The sequence below is a fragment of the Canis aureus genome, chromosome 15 (genome assembly GCF_053574225.1).
Source record: "Canis aureus isolate CA01 chromosome 15, VMU_Caureus_v.1.0, whole genome shotgun sequence".
Lineage (NCBI taxonomy): Eukaryota > Metazoa > Chordata > Mammalia > Carnivora > Canidae > Canis > Canis aureus.
In genome coordinates, this window is record NC_135625.1 from 55790711 (window position 1) to 55813350 (window position 22640).

Consider the following 22640-nt stretch of genomic DNA (forward strand, 5'->3'; position numbering starts at 1 on the left):
CCTTACTAACATGTATCTGGGATCTTATGACTCAGCGTTATTATTTTCATTCCTAGGGGAAGGGGAGTTTGACGTTCCCAGATGAAGGAGAGGACGATATAACTGACCCCCTACTTCTAATAAGTGACCAATAGGTTCGTCCATCTCCAGACAGAAGACAGAGAAGGTATAAGAATTCTCTGTACAACCTGCTTCTGAATGCACGGTCCCTCCTGTTCCCATCACCTCCTCCTACGCTCTGCGGGTCAGCATTTCACATCTATGATTAGATTCTACTGCTGGTTGTAGGGATCTGAGGGAGCAAATGCTGCTCAGGTGAGGGAAGTGGCCCTCACAGTCCCTGTCACTGTCCCAGCCCCACATAGATGTGTGGGCACTGATCATCTACTTGAGGTGCTCCCCTCACCATCTCCGATGCTTGCCTGGGGCCTTGCTTTGGCCAACTGGCCAGCCCTGGAATTTTTATTTTTCTTGGCAGTCTGCTGCCCCCTGAGCACCCCAGTCTGAGGCTGTGCTTTTTGCTTTGGCCCATTTTGGTCACAGATGCCAGCTCTTGCTCCCTGACCTGGGCTGGAACACAGGCCACATGCCCTACTGGCTGGCTCTTGTTTCCCCCAGCTGTCACCTCCAGTATTGTTTGCAGAGCTTCCTGCTGATTATGGCTCCTCGGTCTGCCCCTCTGCTTCTCTGAGCTGAGCCCTGTTCTTGCATCCTCCCCAGAAGCCATTCCCATGCTATTGGCTCTCACTTTCCTCCAATGCCAGTTGCCCTGGCTCCTGGGCATGTCAAAGGGCTGTTCCCCAAGCCCTTTGCTTCAAATCTGCTCACCTCAGGTTGTTCCTCTGTCTCATCAGGAAGCCAGGAGCCTTCTTCAACTTTACAGGTCTGATCTCAGGATCTTTCTTGTAGGAGGAATCATCCTTGGGAAGTGGGGTCTTGGGAATTTTGTAAAGTGAATGTCTCATTTCTTTTCTGAAGTTTGAGGAGGCTGCCCACATCTTGCACAAGTTGGATTATTCCACCTCTCATGGTCAAGAGTAAAAGGCACGCCATGACCATGTTCTAACCTTTGCCGTCTTTCCAATGACATAAGCAGGTCAAGATCTGGTCTTCTTCTCCCCAGCTGGTCATGACCAGGACCTTCTGCTTCTAACTTACATCTTACTATACCAGTTTGATGGAATAGCCATAGAAGGTCACCATCTACTCCTTTTCCTCCTTATATTTCAAGAATGCCTGGCTGGAGAGGCATATGAAGTCAAGCGAGAGAGGTGAAGAGATTATATATGAATGCAGAAGGGAAGAATCCAGTTGGTAGGGAAAGCAAAAGTATTTGTGATCACCTGCAGTGAAGACCAAAATAGCCACTCATTGTCCATGCTCACACTGCCCATAGGTGCCAAGAGGTAAGAATGAGCCCTCATTCTTGGGGTGTGTTTGAAGCTCATCAGTCTTTTTTTATCTGTTTCTTTTTTTTTCTTTTAAGATTTATTTACCCATTTTGTAACTAGAGAGAGAGAGAGAGAGAGAGAACAAGCAAGGGGAGAGGGAGAGAGAGAATCATCAAGCAGATCCCTTGCCGAGCACAGAACGTGGCACGGGGCTCAATCCCAGATCATGACCTGAGCTAAAACCAAGAGTTGGATTGCTTAGCCAACTGAGCCACCCAGGTGCCCCAAGGCTCATCAGCCTTTCTAACACTAAAGGTTCACTTCTCCTGGTGGCCAGTTGTACCGTTTCCTTCCTAACATCACCGTGGAGATTTCCTTCCTCAATCCAGGTCTTGATCTGCTTTTGGAATTCAAATCTCTTCTGTGGTGCCTGGGTGGCTCAGTTGGTTAAGTGTCTGCCTTCAGCTCGGGTCATGATCCCGGAGTCCTCAGATAGAGCCTTGCATGGGACTTACTGCTCTGTAGGGAATCTGCTTCTCCCTCTCTCTCTGCCCCTCCCCTTGCTTGTGTGTTCACTCTCTTTCTCAAATAAACAAATAAAATCTTAAAAGAAAAGGAATTCAAATTTCTTCTAGTCTTTTTCTGGCATGGTGATACAGTAATGTCATCAATGGTCCCCATTAATGAACTCTCTGTATCTCTGCCCTTTGTGTGTGGCTTTGCAGGATGTGTGACTTGCTGCGGCCAACGGGATGGGAGCAAATTAGACTGAAGTATAGACTTGTGAAAACTCGTTTGCTTTCTTCCTCATCTTCAACTTCTGCTACCTTATGTGAGCAAAACTGGGCTAGCTCCTGGAGACTGAGAGGCACATGGAGCTGAGTCATCCCAGCTGGGGCCATCTTAAACCAGCTGGCCCTCAGCTGATCTGCCAAACACATGAGTGAGCCTGCTCAGATTAGCAAGATGGTTCAGCCAATCCATCGACTCAAAAGCAAATAGAAATATCTATTTTTGTACTCCACTGGGGTTTTGTGGTTGTTTGTTCTACAACAACATTGTGGCACTAGATGGCTGATACTGGCATAGGACGGGAGTGCCATTGGAGTGTTCCTACCCCTGAGATTCTGGGAGTTATTGGGCTTGCCTCATATCTCTTTGTTGCTCTAGACTAGTGGGAGTAGACTGGGAAAATGCTGGGAGATTCTGGTGACATTTTTTAAATAAAAAAGAACACAGAAGATCATGGCTCTTTGAGCCAGACACGTGTAGGTCTGGTGTCCATCTAAACATAGTGGGAGACTTTGGTAGTCCTCACCCGGGTTCCATTACTGATACCTCCTGGTCACTAGGCTTTAGCCTATCTGAGTTGAAGAAGTGAGCTTCTCCTGTCTGAGAGGCACCACTTGTGGACTTCGGATCTATCATAGCGTGACCCAGCACTTGCCCATTTGGAACTAGAGTCAAACAATTTAGGCTTCATTACCTGAATTATTGCAGTAACTCCTTAACTTGTGTCCAGACCAATCCATCCTGTTCACCACTGTCAGATATATCTGTCCCAGATACCACTTTATTTCTAAATTCTCTCTTTTCTACTCACATAAATAGAGTGGTTCCCATGGCCTTTTGGACTCAGCCCAAACTGAGTCTGTTACATTAGTGGCCCTATAATCTGCCCACCTCAGTTATTTATTCCCATGTTCTTCTGTTTCCTCCTGTCCCAGTGTCCTCACACCCTCTGGCCCAGGGCAGGTTCTTTGCCTTCCTTGATGCCTTTATCTCACTCTTTCTTCTCCTTTCACCTGCCCCAACCCACACCTCCACTACATCTATGCTGAGCCTACTTGCTCTTCAAATGTCGACTCAGCCCTTCCCTTGTTCATGAAGCCTCCTTGATAACTCAGAAACTGTTGATATTTGCCCACTATTTTGAGAAGCTATAAACCTTATAACTAGAAGAGAACCTCACAGCCTTCCCTTCCCTCAATGGCCAGTCACCAAGAGGGCAAAAGCCATTGGCAAATAATTTAGATGAGTTCTCACTAGAAGGGTCAGCTCACAGCTTTTCTTGTTCTGAGGGACCAGCTACTAAGGAACGTGTGATCTTTTTCTCATTCTGTAAGCTGGCGAAGAAGAGAGAAAGAAAGTAAACACTGTTCTGTATAGTAATAGGATTTTCTGTCCTCATGGATGGAGATGGTGCCTAGGAGATTATTATCTTCCCAGTGGAAGCTACTGTCTTTGAGCATTGTTTGGGCTGTGCTGTGTGTGTGTGTGTGTGTGTGTGTGTGTGTGTGTAAATGGACCTGTTTCAACAGATCCAATGGTTAAAGAAACAGTACATAATCTTTCAGATGAGAGATCACAAAGGCAACTTAACCTAGAAGATTCTGCTGGACCCATTAGGAAAGTGGGAATTCCAAATCCATTGGGCTGCTCTTGGGAATTGAGGTGTTAGTGGCCATCAGTGGCAATCTAGGAAAGTTCTCAGGACCTGCCTCCAGACTACGTGAGGTAGACCTGAGAATAGTACTAACAGGGGTAGAGGAGGTTGTGGCGGACGTTGACGTCACTGTTGGTGCACAGGGCTCTGGTTTTCCCAGCAGATAATTGGAGATTCTGACTTGGGATGAAAGGAGATGCTTTGAGCAGAGATAGGGGGATTTCAGGTCTGAGGACTGGGTTAGGTATGAAGGCTGCACCTTATGTGGAGGGCTTAACACCTTAGATGCTTTCCCTTTGCAGTCTGACAAAGTCCTATTCATGTAATGCTCAGCTTTATCTCTTCCCCTTCAATGTCAAGTTCATATTTTTAGTGAACCTGAGTTTTGAGTATGCTCCAGTGAAGCCTGGCATGGAGAAATGGGAACTGGGAGGTCGGAGTGAAGGGTAATGGGTGCATCTCAGCGTTCTCAGGGGTTTCTGAAATTTTTTTTAAGATTTTATTTTTTTTTATATGAGAGAAAAAGAGAGAGAGCACTAGCAGGGGGAGGGGCAGAGGCGGAGGGAGAAGCTGACGCCCCGCTGAGAAGGAAGCCTGACTTGGGGTTCCAACCTAGGACCCCAGGATCATGAACTGAACCAAAGGCAGATGCTTAACCGGCTGAGCCACCCAGATGCCCCTTCTGATTGTTTTACAACACTTTTTTAACTTTATAATTTTAATTCAGTGAAAATGTAAAAATGTTAATCTAAGATTTCCTGGATGATCATTCGAAGCTGTCATAATATTTTCATGCTGGCATTTACAATTTTTGTACCCAATCCCATTTGTGCCAAGTGAAAGTCAAATGAAGTCACAGTGGTTGTATGAATGAAGCTTTGTAGCTTCAAATAAGGAAGTTTGAGTGGGGGAGAACTGTGTCCTCTTCCAACGTGGAGCTGGGGAAGCACGCTGGAGGCCAAAGAACTTGCACCTGTACCACTGCACTTTCACATCGGCATTAGCAGGGTTCTCCAGAGAAACAGAACCAATAGGATATGTAAAGATATATAGAAAGAAGTTTATTATGAGGGGCTGGCTCATATGATTATGGAGGCTGAGAAGTCACATGACTTGCCATCTCCAAGCTGGAGGCCCAGAGAAACTGGTTGTGTGGTTCCAGTCCAAACCCAAAAGCCTGAGAACCAGGGGAACCAATGATGTAAGTCTCACAGACTGAGATCTGATGCCTGAGAACTGAAGTGCGGATGCCCAAAGGCAGGAGAACCTGGATGTCCTAGCTCAAGGAGGGAGCAAATTCACTCTTCTTCCACATTTTTATTCTATTCAGGCCCTTGATTAATGGGATGATGCACTCCTGCATTGGTGAGAGCAATTTTTTCAAAAAAACTCATCTACTGATTCAAATGCTAATTTCTTCTGGAAACCTCATTACAGACACACCCAGAAATCATCTTTGTGTGTGTGTGTGTTTGTTGTTGGTTTTTTTTTTTTGTGTGTGTGTGTTTGTTTGTTTTTACCAGCTCTCTGGGTACCCCTTAGCCTAGTCAAGCTGACATGTAAAAGCCAGATATGCCATGGTTCAGCTGAGTTGCATACTTTGCAACTTGTAGCTTATTAAATGTAAGTAAAGTAGTAAATTTACAACAAAGAAGTTTTCTTCTGTGAATACAGACAATAGTAGGATTAAATTCAATGCAGATTCAAGAGTGTCATAATGATAATCTCATGTTCAACTGAATTAGACAGTTTTACAGTGTTATCAGATGATACATCACTAAAAGAGGCAGCTGAGAATTGCATGTGGCAAGTTTTGGTTAAGTGTGAGGTTTGATTATTCTGAACTAGGAGGCAAAACCTTATAATCATGAGTATCATTTTGAACAGCACTCTTCCATAAGTAAGCGCTCTCTGAATTAGTATTCTCAAAGTCAAAATACAAAGCCAGCGATTAAATAAGAACCAGTCCTGAGGCTCTCTCTTTCTATTATTAAAGAGCACTAATTCACTTTCAGCAAAAACAGTATCATTGAATTGGTGTTGCTAATTTGAAAATTATTTGGCTTTTCAGGAATTTTTTCGTGGCATGCAATTTAAAAATTTGCCTGGGTGTTTATAAATTTAAAGCATTTATACCAACTTTTATGTTTATGCATTTTTTTTAAAGATTTATTTATTTATTTGTTTATGATAGAGAGAGAGAGAGAGAGACAGAGAGGCAGAGATGCGGGCAGAGGGAGAAGCAGGCTCCATGCCGGGAGCCTGACGTGGGACTCAATTCCGGGTCTCCAGGATCAGGCCCTGGGCCTAAGGCAAGCGCTAAACCGCTGAGCCACCCAGGGATCCCTGTTTATGCTTTTTTTTTTTTTTTTTAAAAAGGTTTTATTTATTCATTCATGGGAGACAGAGAGGAGAGAGGCAGAGACACAGACAGAAGGAGGAGAAGCAAGCTCCATGCAAGGGACCTGATGTGGGACTCGATCCTAGGATTCCAGGATCACGACCTGAGCTGGAGGCAGATGCTCAACCACTGAGCCACCCAGGCGTCCCTTTTATGTTTACACTTATTCAAGTAACCTTATAAAAATTTTAAGTCACCCTGGAAGGTCTCTGAAATTTTTTTCCTTTTAGGGGACTATTTGTTACTCTGGCTTGAGAAAAACTATGATTTGGAGGGAAGATACTTGTATTATGTACAAATTATTGGCACTACAAATTTGTCTTCTTTTCTCCTCTGATTAATTTTATGCCTTCTAAACTTAGCTCCCCAAGTATTTATCATGTTTTGGTGTGCTCCATAGCACCTGGCACAATATCGGGCACATAATAGCTGGTCAGTAAATCCTGGCAAACGGGAATGGTCTGGGCTCTGTGAGTGCCATGAAACTGGGAATGGAGTCAAAAGAAGTCAAGTGATGTGCATCCCTATCTTGCAGAATTTTTTAGCTAGACTGTAAGTTCTGGTAGCCTAAGGGTGCCCACATACCGGGGAGGTGCTCCATCAAAGCTTAGAAAGTAAAAATGTCTTATCCTCGGTAAAAGGAAGGAAAAAATGAACAATGATCTTCAGAGACCTATGCCTGTACACCCAGGGCCTTACTGCTGCTGTACACCTATGAGGTGCCTTAACATCTGTACTTCCAAGTACATGTGTGCGCACACACGTGCACACACAGATACACGCTCTCTCTCTTTGCAAGGCAATATGACAGTCCAAAATAGAACACTGCAATGGGGTAGGCCATCTGAAGCCGTGTCCCCAGAAGGCCTTCCCTGCATCTGGAAATCTGACCTGAGCAGCTCAAAGGGGGTAACCCAATCCTGGTCACATTTTCAGTGACTTCTCAAGTATCAGCTGCCTTCCTGATGCATCCCCGGGGCTGAATTTCCCTATGGACCATTTCAGAACCAGAACCTGTCAGTATGGGATTAACTGTGACTGAAATTGTAGGCATCTGGGGCAGCTCGGCCCTCCAGGAGGTCGGCCTCACCGCCGCCAGTCAGGGGCCACGCGACTCTGAGCCGATGCACCTGCTGGGTGGAGGCCAAGAGTGGGATCTGTTTCCTAAGATGCGGAAATAGAGCAAGAGGGAGATGCCAGCTTCCCCCTGCCCACCGGAACTCCAGGGCTTAGGGTCAAGACTGGCGATAGGGCCAGGCCCTCTGTGGGTGGGCCCAGGAATCTGAATTTTAACAAGATTCTCCAGGAGAGTCTGGTGCCCACCACAGGTGGAAACCTGTGAGCTTATTAAGGCTGTTAATGCTGTTGGCCTTTCCAGCTGAGGTTCCAGTGTGATCTCCTCCGGTGGAGGGCTTCCCCCCGACCCGCCCCCCAGATTAGAATGGTCAGGAACTGAGCTGTGGCCTCCCTAACCTCCCTCCACCACCAAACCCCTACTTGTTGCTGCTGCTGCAGACCTTGGGGCCGTGGGGCTACGAGCTGCTCTGACATGTGTATACCAGTCTCCTGATTTAAAATGACCTCCTTGGGGATCCCTGAGTGGCTCAGCGGTTTAGCGCCTGCCTTTGGCCCAGGGTGTGATCTTGGAGTCCCAAGATCGAGGCCCGTATCGGGCTCCCGGCATGGAGCCTGCTTCTCCCTCCTCCTGTGTCTCTGCCTCTCTCTCTATGTCTATCATAAATAAATAAATAAATAAATAAATCTTTAAATAAAATGACCTCCTCATGGCCAGGGCCTTGCCCTTCGTCCTGGCTGCCTCCGTCCCCTGCAGCTGGCAGCTGGCTCCCCTTCCTTTGCATCGGTCCCGCGCCAGCCAGTGGTGGAGGGAGGAAAGAGCTACAGTGGCTGCTGTCGAGTCCGTCTCTGGCCCGTGTTATGGGCCGCGAGGATCGTCTGGACCGAGGCAACCCCGATGGTGATCAGCAGGCCAAAGGCAGGTGCCCAGGATGACTCTTCTCCGGGATCGGCCCCGGGATCACCGAGGGAGGACAGGATCAGAATCCTCTCCCGCCTTTCCACTCTCCTTCCTGCCTCTGCCTTCCCTGCCGGCTTCCCCTTCTCCACGAGCCACTGCGTTCTGGAGCCGACCCGAGTCGAGACAGTGTAGCTGCGCCTTCTTATCCGTAGGCTTAAGAGGGCAGATCCCCTTCCCTGGACCTCAGGGCTGGCAGAGGAATTTGGCCTCATCACGTCCCTAATTCAGGGTGCTTGTCACCCCATAAATAACCCTTATGATCCTGAAGGGCAAGTATAGCCATTCCAGAAAAAAACAACCTGAGCACAGGAAGACTGGGCCTGGACAGCCAGACAGCGTCTCGCTTTTGGCAGCGAGGAGCCTCCCTTTCTCCTTCTCTTTCCCATCATCATCAAGTCTACCAGATGTCTGGACTTCCGGGTGCTTTCGACAAATCCAGGACCCACTGTAAGCTGGCTTCTCAGTACAGTCACCCAGGGAACTTTTGAAAGGGACACTGGCCTGCTCCTCGAGACTGTCATTCAGGCAAGCTGGGACTGGGCCCTGACATCTGTATTATTTTCGGTCGTGATGAGCTTGGGAAGCACAGCCGTGGGTACAAAGGACGACGACACCACCCTGGCCTCCGGGAGCTTGCGGTCTCGTTGGGGTGGGCGCATTAGATACTGGAGCACAGTGTTCTAGCAAGTTAATCGAACTGCGAGAGCCCGTGTTGGGAAAAAGAAGCGGTAGGGCACAGGCCAGTCTTTCCACAGTGTGTCATTGTGGGGTATTTGTTTATTAAAGATTTTATTTATTTATTCATGAGACACACAGAGAGAGGCAGAGACACAGGCAGAGGGAGAAGCAGGCTCCCCATAGGAGCCCGATGTGGGACTCGATCCCGGGACCCCAGGATCACGCCCTGGGCCAAAGGCAGGTGCTCAACCCCTGAGCCATCCGGGCGTCCCTGACTGGGGCTTTAGATGTGAAATCCCCTTACTTCCCAGACCCTTCATAGGCTGCTTGTTTTGTCAAGGATCGGAGAAGGTGAGCAGCATGATAGGCTCAGAGGCTCACTGAGCTGGGAGGTGTCCTATCTAATCCCAAGCCCCTGGTTTATAGTTGAAGACACTGAGTTCCAGAGAGGTGAGGTGACCTGCCAGAGGCCACACAGCCAGCTGCCGGAATTGCTGGGTTAGCTCAACACCCCACCCACAACTTCATCTCCGGGCCCTTCCACAGAACCTGCTCTGACCACCCCCCAACCCTACTCGGCGGGTTCCACAGGACTCTAGTACTTTGGGCTCTGCCTCTCACGGCCGCCAAGTGGTGGAAATCCACAGGAAGACCTAGACTTGGGCCCAAAATGACTGCTAAGTGTGTCTCTTACACTGGGGTTCTGAGCCATCCTGAGGGCATTGGGGGCAGAGCTGGCCACACTGAACAGTATCCCTCCCCCACCCTAACCTGTAGTAATCCCGCTCTGGGAAAACCTAGTTAAAATAAACATCCACAGCAACACTGAAGCCAAGAGTCAACATTTGGCCTGGTCGTCAGTAGAACTGCTGGGGGAGAAGAGAGAAGCCAGATGGAAAAACAGCCTCAGAGATGAGGAAGTGAGTGGGAGTGGGGAGTACGGAAAAGAACAAGCACTATTGTTTGGAAGCTGAAACAATTGTCTCTCCTTTGTCTGTGGTGACGCAGGAGAGGGTGCTGGGAGATGAGGTTTCTCTTCTTTTTCTAGAAAGTCTGTTCTCGGAATCACCTCCTTCACCTCCTGTTGGTGTCTTGGGTGATATGACCCCAAACAGTTACACCAAGGTGCTATGCTCTAGGGAGGGCTCTGCTGCCTCTAATCTCTCCCGTGGATTATAGATTTTTACATTTTTCACCTTTATAATGTAGAGCAGTATAATCAGCTTTTCATCAGGTCCAGAGACTGAAAGGGAGGGGCCTAACTTTACAAGTCAATGACACACACACACACACACACACACACACGAATCAAAGACCAAGAAAGCAAATGGGCATCTCCATGAACTAACTAGAAGATTCTTCTACCTCTTGGTATTTGAATACAGAAGGAAAATTGCTAGGACAAGGGCATTTGTGAATTATGTCTGCCATATTTCCTGCTGTCAGGACTTACCTTGTTTTCTCCCTTCAAACCAAAGTTCTTCCAGCCGGGGACACTGGGAGACAACTTGCAGGTTCTGAGCACCCTGTTCGCAGTCAGAAAATGCCAAGGGCTCCTAATGCAGGAGCCCTAAAGACCCAACATCTAGCCAACCTTGCGCTAGGCTGCTTTGATCTTGTGTGGTAGGGTAACTAGGCTTTTTCCTCTTCTTTTTTTCACTCCTTTTAAGTGAAGTGTAGTTGATGACGTTCTAGTACTTTCAGGGGTACAACACAGTGATTCGGCAAATCTGTATGTCATGCTCACAAGTGTAGCTACGGCAATGCCGTTGGCTACCTCCCCTGGGCTGAGCCTTTTTCCCCGTGACTTGTTCATCCCACACCTGGAAGGCCCACCTTCCCCTTTGCCCATTTTGCCCATCCTGTACCCCTTAGACTCACTAGGTTTCTGCCTTGTACCAGGAACTCTGCACCCACCATCCACCACTGCTCTTTCATGGAGCTGGTTTTCTGTCCTGTGGCCTCAGTCCAGAATTTCTGGCTGGCTCGCTTACCTTCTGGTCCTGCCCAGGGGCTCTGAGGTGTTCCTGTCATTTCTTTTCAGGCTCTGTGAATCCAAACCCTCTGGCTAGAACTCTTGGTTATAAAGCCCCGTTGACTGTCTAGGTTGTTCTATTACGAATCAGGAAAGTCGTGTTGCATCTGTGTTGGACTGAAGAATGGCCCCTAAAGATGTCCATGCCCTTATCCCTGGAGCCTCCAAATGAATAGTTTGGATTATGTGCAGGTGCAATTAAGATGACAGACTTCAAAACAGGGAGATTACCATGGAAGATTGGGCCCCGGTGAGCCCAGTGTAATCGTGGGAGCTCTTAAAAGCAGAACTATCTCTGGCTGAAAGGGAAGAGGTGAGAAGGAGGTGGGGGAGGAGGGGGAGGAGAGGAGGAGATAAATTCCAAGCCCGGGGAGGGTTTGCTGCAGCACTGCTGTTCTGAGATGTAGCAAGGACCGGAGAAAGGCCTCCACGAGGCACGTGTGGTTCCAGCTTCCAGCCAGCAAGGAAATGGGGACCTCAGGCCCAGCACTGTGAGCAACTGATCTTATTTATCTAACAACTTGAGTGGGTTGGGAGTCGTTCTCCCCTAGAGCCTCCAGGGGGAACACAGCCCAGCCCATAGCTCCATGTTAGCTCAGTGGGACCCATGTGGGGCTCGTAACCCACAGAAACTCTGAGATAATAAATTTGCATTCTCTTAAGCCACAAACTTTGTGATGGTTTGTTATGAAAGCAACAGAAAATGAACAGGACACCTCGCGGTGGTACTGATGCAACACAAACGCAGTTACAGGGGAGGCGAAAGATCCGCAGCAATCCTGTTGAAATCACCGGCCCCCACCGAGGTTAGGGAGGTGCTCACTCATCAGACTCCCGAGGTTCTGGAATCATCCCCCTCTCCCCCCATCTCCCAAACATCTCAGTACTTCTTCTCGGGCCTCGTGTCTTCTCACCCAGTGGTTCCCTAGTGTCGCCACAGGTGGGCAAGGATCGTGAGGAGATGAGCAGCTTGCAGTAATACCTTCTATTTCATGATCACGTATCGTGGTTCCTTAGCTTTACAGTCACCATTTCATTTTCGGTCCACAGCAGCCACGTGGGAAAGTTATTATGGTCCTCGTTTTCCAGAGAAGGACGTGGATTTTAAGCTCAGGGAGGGCAAGTGACTTGCCTCAGGCTGTCCGCTCCTTGAGGGGCTGGGACCTGGGTTCGAACCCAAGGTTGTCTGTCATCGAGGCCCCGCCCTCCTTCCTTTCCAGCTTCCCCTTGTTCTGCTCCCCTCCTCGCCCCCTCCCTTGGGCCGCTCCAGGGAACTCTTGGTTTTCCCTAAGCCCGTGTGACACTGCCCACATCTGCTCTCCTGGCCGGTGGAGCCCTCGGCCCAGGTCCCTTGTCTGCCCATTCTGGTCTTGAGGTCTTGACCTTAAGAAATTTCTTCTTCTTCTTTTTTTTTTTTTTTTTAAGATTTTATTTATTTATTCATGAGAGACACAGAGATAGAGGCAGAGACACAGGCAGAGGAAGAAACAGGCTCCATGCAGGGAGCCTGACGTGGGACTCGATCCTGGGACCCCAGGGTCACACTCTGAGCAGAAGGCAGATGCTTAACCACTGAGCCCTCCAGGTGTCCTTGAGGTCTTGGTTTTAATGTCCCTTCTCAGGGGCTGCTCTGAGTGGTCCCTCCTCTGCTCCAGCATGGCATATCACTCGTCCCCAGCCCTTCCCAGGGGTCCTAATGATGTGTGCATCTGGCTGTCTGCTCTTGGAGTTGCTTGTGGCCCTCCACACTGAGGTGCTGAGGGCGCTGCTGGGCTCCGGATGGGGACTCTGAGGCCTGGCGCAGCACCTCAGCACGTGCTGTACACACGGACTGAGGGAATATTCTGTTCGGTCTTTTCATTGGGGTTGGGGGGCAGCTCAGCTTGCGAGGTGCGTGGGCCTAGGCGTGAGTGCACAGGAGACCTCGCAAGACAAAAAGAATACCCGGTGTATTTCTGGAAAGTAGGTATTGCATTCAGGTGTGTTTTCAGACCCTCTGGGTTTCCATGAATGGGCTTTGGTTATAGGTAGAAGAGTCTGGAAGCTGTTTACCTTTCAGGCCCTTAAAGGAGGCACGAAAGGAGGTTCTTCTGGGGACAGAGAAAGGAAGGGAATGCGATGTGGCATCTGGAGAGCAGCTTGGCCCCAGACACCATCCTTCCAGGCCCTGTGGCCGTGGCCTCTGAAGAGCTGACGGACAGAGTGGCTTCCAGAGAATTCCAGGGACTCTCGAGTTAAGCAGAGGGGCAGTCAGCTGGGCTCTTCACAGAGGTAAACAAGTGGCTCCAAGTTGTGGGGAAGCTGTGAGGCCTCCACCCTCATTTCCCTTGCCCAGGAGCTCTCCTGCACCACACTTAAAACCAACCAATCCGCTGACGCCCTGGAATCCCAGCCCCAAGTAACACTGGGTCATGAGCAGCTTGCAGGCCTCTCACTGGCTCCTGGGCAGCCCAAGGTCACCACATCTATGTAAGACAGGCCAAGGCTGTGCCCGCCCACCGTCTGGGGTGGTTGCTAACTGCTGATCAACAATGGTGGCCTGAGCTTAAATTTGGGTCCCATGAAATGAAACTTCCATCTCCTCCTGCAGAGACAAAACAGGCCAATTGCCCATAGAGGATGGCTCTCCTGTTGGATGGCAGGGATTACTAGAAATTTCCATGCCCATGCTGATAAGCGATCGATCCAATCTGTGGTTTTCATTTTTGCAACCTGGTTTCATCTTTGTGCTAAAACAGCGTCACACTAGTAACAAGGCCCAGGTGAAGTGGCAGATGATGGGTGGTGATGGGTGGTTATGGGTAGTGATGGGTGGTGATGGGTGGTTATAAGTGGTGATGGGTGGTGATAGGTAGTGATGGGTGATGATGGGTGGTGATAGGTGGTGATGAGTAGTGATGGGTGGTGATGGGTGGTGATGGGTGATGATGGGTGGTGATGGGTGATGATGGGTGGTGATGGGTGGTATTAGGTGGTCAGACTAAATGCCTTGGAGTGTTGGCGTATTTCTCACAGGGAGGGTGCCCCCTCGCTCCCCGCCCCAGCAGGGCTGGATCAGCCACTTCTGGAGGAGCTGTTGCTCCTATGAACATGCGCAGAGGGGAGTCCAGCTGTGCCATGCTCTGGGGGGCATGGGAGAAGCAGGAGGGAGAGACGGGGACCTGGTTTCCTGGGGTGCCATGAAGGGCCAGGCGTGGCTTAAGGCACTTGGCGAGGACGGACCTGGTATAGTCCGTGACAGTCCCTCGTCCCGTGGGAGCCCTGGAGCCATCCGCCTGGGAAGGGGAGCAGGAGGCCGAATCTGGCCAGAAGATGGAGTTTCGAGACCCTCGGATCCCCAGTGACCGGGGAGACAACATGTTCATGATTCCTGGGTGGCCCAGGGAGTCCGAATCCAGGGTGGGGACTCCATCCTGACCTGCAGGTCGCAGAGGCCCTCTGTGGCCTCGGTCATGGGCTGGAGACGCCAGGCAGGCCTCGGTGCCAGGAGCAGCGGGTCTCGAGCCAGGGCGGATCAGAACCACACAGGCTGGGCCCCCCCACCCGGGTTTTCTGGGTGGGGGGCAGGGCTGAGAACTTGCATTTCTCACAAGCTGCCAGGCGATGCTGATGCTGCTCCAGGGACCTGGCTCCGAGGACCAGTGTTCTAGAGCCCCTGAGAAGGAGGGCCAGCTCCATAAGGGAACCTCTGCTTTCTGAAAGTTCGAGTTCCGCTGCTTTGCTTCTACTACATTAGTACCTGTTCTCACCTACGGAAATCTGGAGAGGATTCTTGCTTCTAGGGAAGGTCTTAAAGGGGAATTAGCCTTCAGCAGTGGCTTTGCATGGGCTGTATAGAACCAGTAGCGCCTGAGATCTGGGACAGGGGTGCCACCAAGCTCCCTCCCTGCGAACCACACTCAGCATCTCCCCCGATCACGCTGCCAGCTTTGAACTGCCTTTGAGCATCTGTGGTTCCTCTCGATTTATTCTGTGCATCTGTTAGCAAGATGTACCCTAAGGTATCAGAAAAGCCTAAGAGAGGTGATTTTTTTTTGGGGGGGGGGTGTCTGGGAACGCTTAACATTTTTTCCATATAAATTAATGGTACTAGAATTGCTTCTTTGCTTTATGCCACTTTGGCTAAGGGAAGGATTCCTAGGAATGCCCTACTTTTTGATAGCGGGGGACAGCTGCTCTTGCAGAGGGCCAGGTTTTTCTAGGGAGGGGTTGCTCCTTGCCAGGGCTGGACCACAGAATCCTCCAGGCCAACCCTCCTCTGTTCGTCCTTGCTGACCAGGCTGCCGGGGCTAGCCTGGACAACAGTGGATAATCTTCTTTTTCTGATGCTTTATGATTCCATCCTCTCAGTACTTTGCACAGCTTTTTAATTTCCCTCTTATTAAAATAAAAAGGAGGAGGATCCTGCCATCCTTGAAGACAGATGCCTTTTCAGCTTCGCTTTGGGTGGGAGGCTCTTAGCCACCTACAAAATGAGCATCTTAGAGAGCCCCTGTCTCTTGTGTGTCTGGCAGGGGAGCCAGTGAATAAATGGCCACTGTTCTCATAGGTCAGGCCAAGACTCCAGAGTCCAGCAGCCTGGACCTTCTGGCCACTACCGTTCCGATGCCAAATGTTTTAGAGCAGCACCCAGGGAGATGCTAATGGAGGTGGGTGAAAGACACATGCGATCTTGGCAGATGTTTGGTTAGATGGGGGTAAGGCAGGCAATAGAAAATGGTATGTGTGGGGGCTTCTCTTTTCACATCTGGGAGGAAACTGTCTTCTGTAGCAACAAGCTTCTTTCCATGTCCTAGTTTTATGAACTGATCCTACTGGATGGAAGGATGAAGGTTATTGTCCAGGGCATGGGCTCAACCCTTTCATGTCCCCTTTATTTAAAAGATTTATTTATTTATTTGAGAGAGAGCGAGCGAGCGAGAGAGAGCATGTACACATATGAGTGGGGCAGAGGGGTGGGCAGGTGGGCAGAGGCAGAGAGAGAAGCAGGCTCCCCCCTGAGCTGGGAGCCCAACTCAGGGCTTGATCCCAGGACTCTGGGATCCCAGGATCATGACCTGAGCCAAAGGCAGATGCCTAATCAACTGAGCCACCCAGGCATCTCTCTGCGTCCCCTTTATACAAAGGGCACAGAGCCTCTACTTGGAGGGGAGAGGGCCCTTGGGGTGTTTGGTGCCCGGCCCAGGGCCCGCACTCCATGCCCGGTGGCTGCTCTGCTTGTGGCTCCTAGGTCCAAGCAGGCCTTTGCCGTCTGGGGGTGTCCGAGCCTTGCTGTGCCCAGGAACGGGGTCTTTGGGTTCTCTCTGAGCAGGACCAAGGCAGGTGCAAGCAGCAGCTTTTGATTCCTGGCTGGAAACCGAGCAGCCACACGGGGCTACAAAGGGTAAGCGGGGCTGTTAGTGTGAAGTCCCTGTGCAGCGTGTCGGTGGCTCGGGGGAAACCAGGCCCTTGCCCCCCCAGAACTCCGAAGCAGCAGGAATTTGGGCACCAGGCCCTCTTCCCTCCTGTCTCATCTCTGGCTTTGCACGATGCCTTTGGGGTAAGCTTACATTGCTGCGCTGCTGTTGCTTTGGTGGCAGGTGGAAGGAAGGATGACACGTGAGGCCGTGGGGGGCTGTCTCCAGCCATTTCCGCACCCTTCTCTCGGCACCCACTGAAGAGCGGCGGGGCCCTGGAGCTCTCAGAGGCTGTGGACATAGGCTGGCGGGTCCTGTGGTTCTGATCTACCATTTGGCCACTTTCTGGCTCCAGGGAGGCCCCTCCCCACCCACTGCTCTGCACTCCAGAGGCTCTTCTCCATCCATCCCGGTGGGTTTCACTTCAAAATGGGCTCTTGTCTCTCAGTCCTCCAGGCCCGGCCCTGTGGCTTCATTCAATGAGCCGAGCCGAGACCTTCGTATCAAGGCCACCCGGGCACGTAGCTGGTGCTGACAAAAGTGGGTCTCTGGCTCTTCGCGTGCTCCCACAGGCTCCTCGGACCCCAGTGGCAGTGGCCTTGGGGCTTGGCCTGTGTTCGCACCGCGTGGAAGGTAGAGGCGAGGCTCCCACCCGAAGGCAGAGGAAGAGACCGGCGCTGTCTCAGGCAAGAGGGCAAAGCAGCTTCACGCAGAAGCCCTGATGGTGCGCTCTTGCGCTTCCTCCCTGGCTTCTTCTGCTCGGGGGTTGCGTGTTTTAGTGGGAGACTTGTTTTTCTGAAAACAAAGTTACCTTACCATTTTCTGTGCTGGGAATGGCAAACACCAACCCTGGCAGTGGGTCTCCAGGCATGTGGATGGGTGTACGAGAGCAGCAGAGCTTGCAGGCTTGGGGGGTCCACACCTTCCTCCCCGCCGCTCCTTGGTGCTCTGTCTGGCTTTGTCCAGGGTTGGCCAGAGGCCCAGCGGGAGTGCTTTCTTTATCTTTCTTTCCAAAAGGGTCTGCGTGGACATTCTAGAATCTCCTGGGGAGTGGGTGTGGGGGCACTATCAAACATAAGGCCTTAGATACTTTGATACTCAGCTGACTCCTTCTCCCTCTCCTGTGCTACTGAGGATCGCTCTGTGTAACGGGAGCCGGTACATGGGGAATGAGGAAAGGGAGAGAATGAATTGCCTGCCTCTTTCACTCCCTTCCCCCCAAAACAGTTACTGAGCCCCTGCTATGGATCTGGCACTTTCTGAGGCACTGGGATATTGTCATGGAGAGGAGGCAGGAAGATAGTGTTTGCTGACATCCTTGGAAAGCTTGCCGTGAAGGTGGGCCTGTAAGACTCTGGTTGAGGGGGGTTGGGAAGCTGACCACCCCCCTCTGTTAACTTTGTAAGCCATTACTGTCTCTCCGGAGACGCCACCCCAGGTAAGATGCTTGGAATGGAGAGTGTTCAAGGTGCCTCTACCAGAGTTTTTCAACTCGCTTGACCAGAGCTAGGTGCCCAGAGACTTGAGTTATGGGTTTAATCCCCAGAGATAACAAGTAACCTATCAAAGAAGGGAAAACCATTCACAGGCAGATAGCTTGCAAATTATGGCTTTGGTTTTGGGAGATGAGGTTCAGGGTAGCCCAACATACTCCTGGTGGAGTGGTGGTGGTGGTGGAAACAACTCAAATGGAAGTTAAAGATGTAATTTGAAGGTCTAGAGTGAGGCATATCCAGGGGAGCTGGCTGACCCAAAGGGGTGTCACAAAACGATAATGATGTTGACCTCCCCAAAGTCTAGGGTCTGCTCCTAGCCTTACAGACTCAAGGCTTGATTAAGTCAGCACCATGAAAGCAGATCCAATGCCTGAGAAAGGTTTGTTCCAACCAAATATATAGGTTTTTGGCTGAAAACAGAATGCCACTTTGTTGGTTTATACTGAAAAACACAGAAGTCCTGCAGATAAAATACACTCTGATGGCCTATACCTGTCTCTTCCCCTAGAACAGTCTTCAGGCCAAGTGTCAATGGTAGATTGCTTAGTGAACCTGGAATCAGACAAACGGAACTAGTTAGATGGTTTGGTGCTGACTAGCCTTAAGTTGTGAGAGTGCGATCAATCACAGCCACGTGTGGGATGTAGTGAACTTGCTCTGATGAACTCGAAACGGGCAGCCTATCATTCCTGAACACACGTCAGGTGGGGATGCCAACTCCATTTCTGATGGCGTGTTCTTGTTTCATCTATGTTATGCCTTCAATCCAGTCTTAGAGGGTTGGGAGTCATTCTCTTTCAGGAGACTTTGTCTCTACTGCAGTTCTTCTTACACAGAACTTATTTAACGGGCAATCTCACATCTCCTGGAGACTTTCTGTTGTCCCCACATACTGCCAAACAAGGAAACACTAACCTGTCATCATCATCAAACACAAAGACCAGGCCATCGATCACTAATTTTTTTTAGTTGGTTAAGACTTAAGTCAGAAATTCTTCTTCCTCTTAAGGATGGTGGAATTTGGTCAGTCAAGTGAAGAAGTCAGACTTAACCTAATGTATTTGATTAGTGAACTTCATGTCGCCAGAGACCATTCTTTTTGAGTTCTGAATGAATGAAGTTATCTTTCTCCATTGTCTTTAAGCTAGAAAAATTCTGGGAAGCTATCTGAGTGTGATGGTTAATTTTATGTATCAACTTGACTGGCCTTGGGATGCCAGATTAAGCATTATTTTGGATGTGACTGTGAGGGTGTGTCCAGATGAGATAAGCATTTGAATTCATGGATTCAGTAAATACATTGGGTGATGTCTACCATATTGAGGAGGACAACCTACTGTGGGAAAGTGAAAAGCGGAGGAAGGAGAAATTCACACCTTTTTTCCTGCCTCTCCTCTACGATTCTCTCATGCCCTTGACTGGGATTTATACTATTGGATCCCCCTGGTTTTTAGGCCTTTGAACTCAGTAATTTATACCACAATCTTTCTTGGGTTTCTGGCTTGCAGATGGCAGGACTTCTTAGCTGCCATAATTGTGAGCATGTGTCTGTGGTTCTGTTTCTTTGGAGAATCCTGACTGATACACTCAAGGCTGGAAAACCCTCTACAAATTGGATTGGGAATTCCAGATTATGGGGCTATGTTTTAGGGACTCAGAACACAGACTCCTTATAGACGTACAAGAAGGCTGGGCTCCCCATGTTCTGCTGGGTTCTGCTTTGAGACTTGCCCAAGACAGTCCTACTTCTTTCCTTTATGGAGCCTTCGGGAACCCTGCCAGGAATATTAATGACTCTTACCTTGGGGAAAAACAGGATTTTGTACAACCACTCTCTCTAATCCTAGGAGGCTTTATCCTATAACCCAGGGGACATACTTAGGATAGATATACTGAAAAAAAAAATCTAGTCAAGGGTATAAAAATGAGCTCCCCTAGCCAATGAGTATTTTGTTTTTATCCATTCGATACATTTATCCAACACCAACTCCTAAGTTCTTTGGAGAGATGGAAATAGCATTCCTGCCCACAAGGAATGTATAATCTATTTAAGAACATAAGGCACAGGACCAAGATAGACAAAACTTTGGTTTAGACTTAGCAGATCTGGGTCCAAGGCACAGCTTCAACACTGCTTACTAGCTGTGCAACCTTGGGTAAACCTTGTAAGTTCTGAGTGTCAGGTTCCTCACTGATTCATTCACTAAGTATTTTGAGCCACTGCTATGTGCTAGGCACTGTGTTAGAAGCTAGAGCTGTGTCTTTGAAACTGATGTGCACATACCCTGCCCTCAAAAAGTTGTAAATCTCCAAATATTTGTAAGCTAAACTTACAGTGAAAGATGTTCAGGGGGTGGTGGGAGCACCTTGGAGGGGTTTAGCTCTAGTTATCTCTAGTTGTCTTGCTCCCTCCCAACTTAGAGCCTTCTATGACGTGGTTCCTGGGTCTGGAATATTCTCCAAACCCAGTCACTCTAATTGGCTTCTATTTATCCTTCAGATTCTGTGAAGATTTTTCTGACCACAGCTCTGATAGCTCTGGTCACAGTTTGTAATTACACATAATATTCTGAGATGAGGGAATAAATGATGATAAGCCAAGCCTGTGGGACGAACGTGGTCTGGTAAAGGAGAGCTGGGGTGGGGTGATGCTCTGGGAGGAGGAAAGGCATGGTGGGAAGGGATGGCATGGTTTTTCTGAGAAAGTAGAGGTGGGAGTGAATGGAGACCTCTTGGCAGGGGATATTAAGAAATTAGCCCGCTTGGGGTACCTGGGTGGTGGCTTAGTCACTTAAGCGGCTGACTCTTGATCTCAGCTCAGGTCTTGATCTCAGGGCTCTGAATCTAAGCCTTGCTTGGGCTCCATCCTGGGTGTGGAGACTACTTAAAAAGGAAGAAGAAGAAGGAAGGAAGGAAGGAAGGAGGAGGAGGAGGAGGAGGAGGAGGAGGAGGAGGAGGAGGAGGAGGAGGAATTAAAAGGGACCAGATCACGAAGCCATGTAGTGGGATCAGAACTTTATCTTGAGAGCAATGAGAAGCCATTGTGGGTTTCCAGGTAGGGGATCCCATGACCTGACTGGTCTCTTTCAACTAGCACATGGCAAACAGGTTGGAGAGGGTAGAAGAAAGACCAGAGTGAAGGAGACCAGCTAAGAGACTCTCTGTGATTGGGGCCCTCCTTAGGCAGCCCCGACATGATTTTTCCCAGGGCTGCTTGGGTCTCTGAAGAGCGGATCCTGACAGGTGCCCTGTGTTCCTCTCACTTTGCAGGCAGACCTGCATTTCTGCCTGGGTGTTCTCTTGAGTTCAGTACTTATTTCAGTCAAGGCCAAGTGTTCTGGGGAGGAAACCAGTCAGCCTGTGTTCATGTATTTATGCATCTTCTATCAGGTGCTAGGCACCGAGTGAAAATCCAGAAAACAGGCAGGTCAAGAAAATGTCTACACTCTAGGACCCTATCTCTCTGGCCCTGTGTTCAATGGCTGCTTGAGAAAGGCAGAGATTTGGGATGGTTGGAGCTGGCGTGGACATTTTCAAGCCTGCTGGCATATCTTGTCTTGATTGTCATCATCTGAGCCATTTCTCCACATGCACAGATGCCTGGGCTTTTTTTTTCTCCCTCGGTGGGTGACAGGCACATCTTGGCCATGGGAGCTCAGACTCCTCAATTTCTTTTCCTGCGGAGGCTGCAGTTCCCACGGCGGCCACGATAGGGCGCCTGGGGGAAAATGCAGGGGGCCAGCCAGGCTTCCTGGGCCTCCGAGGATCAGATGGGCCCGAGCCTCCTCTGCCAGCGCCTGGGCCTGCTTGGCTAGGGGGGCTGTGGGGATGGGGCAGGAGTGCAGGACCCAGGCGGGGTGGTTGGGCATTGGTGGGCCGGGAGCTGCAGGTGCCAGGCGGCCCCACAGTGGATGGCTGGAGTTCCTGGGCAGTGAGGCTGTGGGGTGGGAGGCACTAGGGAGGCTCCTGGAAACAGTTATTTACAAAAGGATGTCCTTTGTCCTTGGGGCCTCCCATTTCCAAGCTGCTGCTGCTTCTTTTTTTTTTTTAATTTTCTTTTTATTGGAGTTCAATTTGCCAACATATAGCATAACACCCAGTGCTCATCCCACCAAGTGCCCTCCTCATTCTAGATTCTTTAACTAGTCCTCAAAATGCATGCACCACGGGGCATCTTCCTTCCTGCTCCCATATCCCTAGAGATTTCCTATTTATGGAAAATACAAAGGCAGGGAACTGAACAGGTGTCTTCAATTCACACATTTGGGGAAGAAAATGTTTTTAAACCAATTAACTATAATCTGTTTAATTAGACCTCAAATCCTTACAGCCATCCCCCAAACTGATCTTCATTGGACCACGCCACATAGGACTCCTAAAGGATCCAAGCCCCCCGAAGCTTGACCTCCCCCTCCTTTGCTTCCCAAGCCTCCAAACCCTGGGAACTGCAGTCCCTTATCTTACCCCCCTCTCCCACCCCCCAACCCCCCCAATAAACCTGCCCAGAGTCTCCAGGGACCAGCGGTATCTTTGCTGGGATCACCTGCAGGAATCATGCTAGCCAGGTGCTCCCTGAACACAGAGCTCCATCCATTTCCAGTCTAGCTTGATGTGATGGAACCCTAACTCCTCCTCTCAGATGGGGAACAGTAACGATGGTGTTAGGTGATAGGCCGAGGTTTTCCCCGGTGGCTTTGACTGGCACAATGCAGGTGGCCAGATGGGCCACATTTGTCATGTGTCTCTTCATTCCTATCCTCGC

General features: G+C 49.8%; 1 long non-coding RNA gene across 2 annotated transcripts in view; it reads left to right on the top strand.

Annotated features, from left to right (window-relative positions):
• The window catches only part of LOC144284894 (uncharacterized), a 65409-nt gene that overhangs the window by 20421 nt on the left and 22348 nt on the right, over positions 1-22640 (top strand). Inside the window, exon 1 of one of the 2 annotated variants that reach the window (XR_013353302.1) lies at positions 13563-13748. The exons of the other annotated variant lie outside the window; for it this stretch is intronic. This is a non-coding gene — a long non-coding RNA (uncharacterized LOC144284894). Of the gene's footprint in view, positions 1-13562; positions 13749-22640 lie in introns of those variants that run through there. 2 annotated transcript variants of the gene reach the window in all.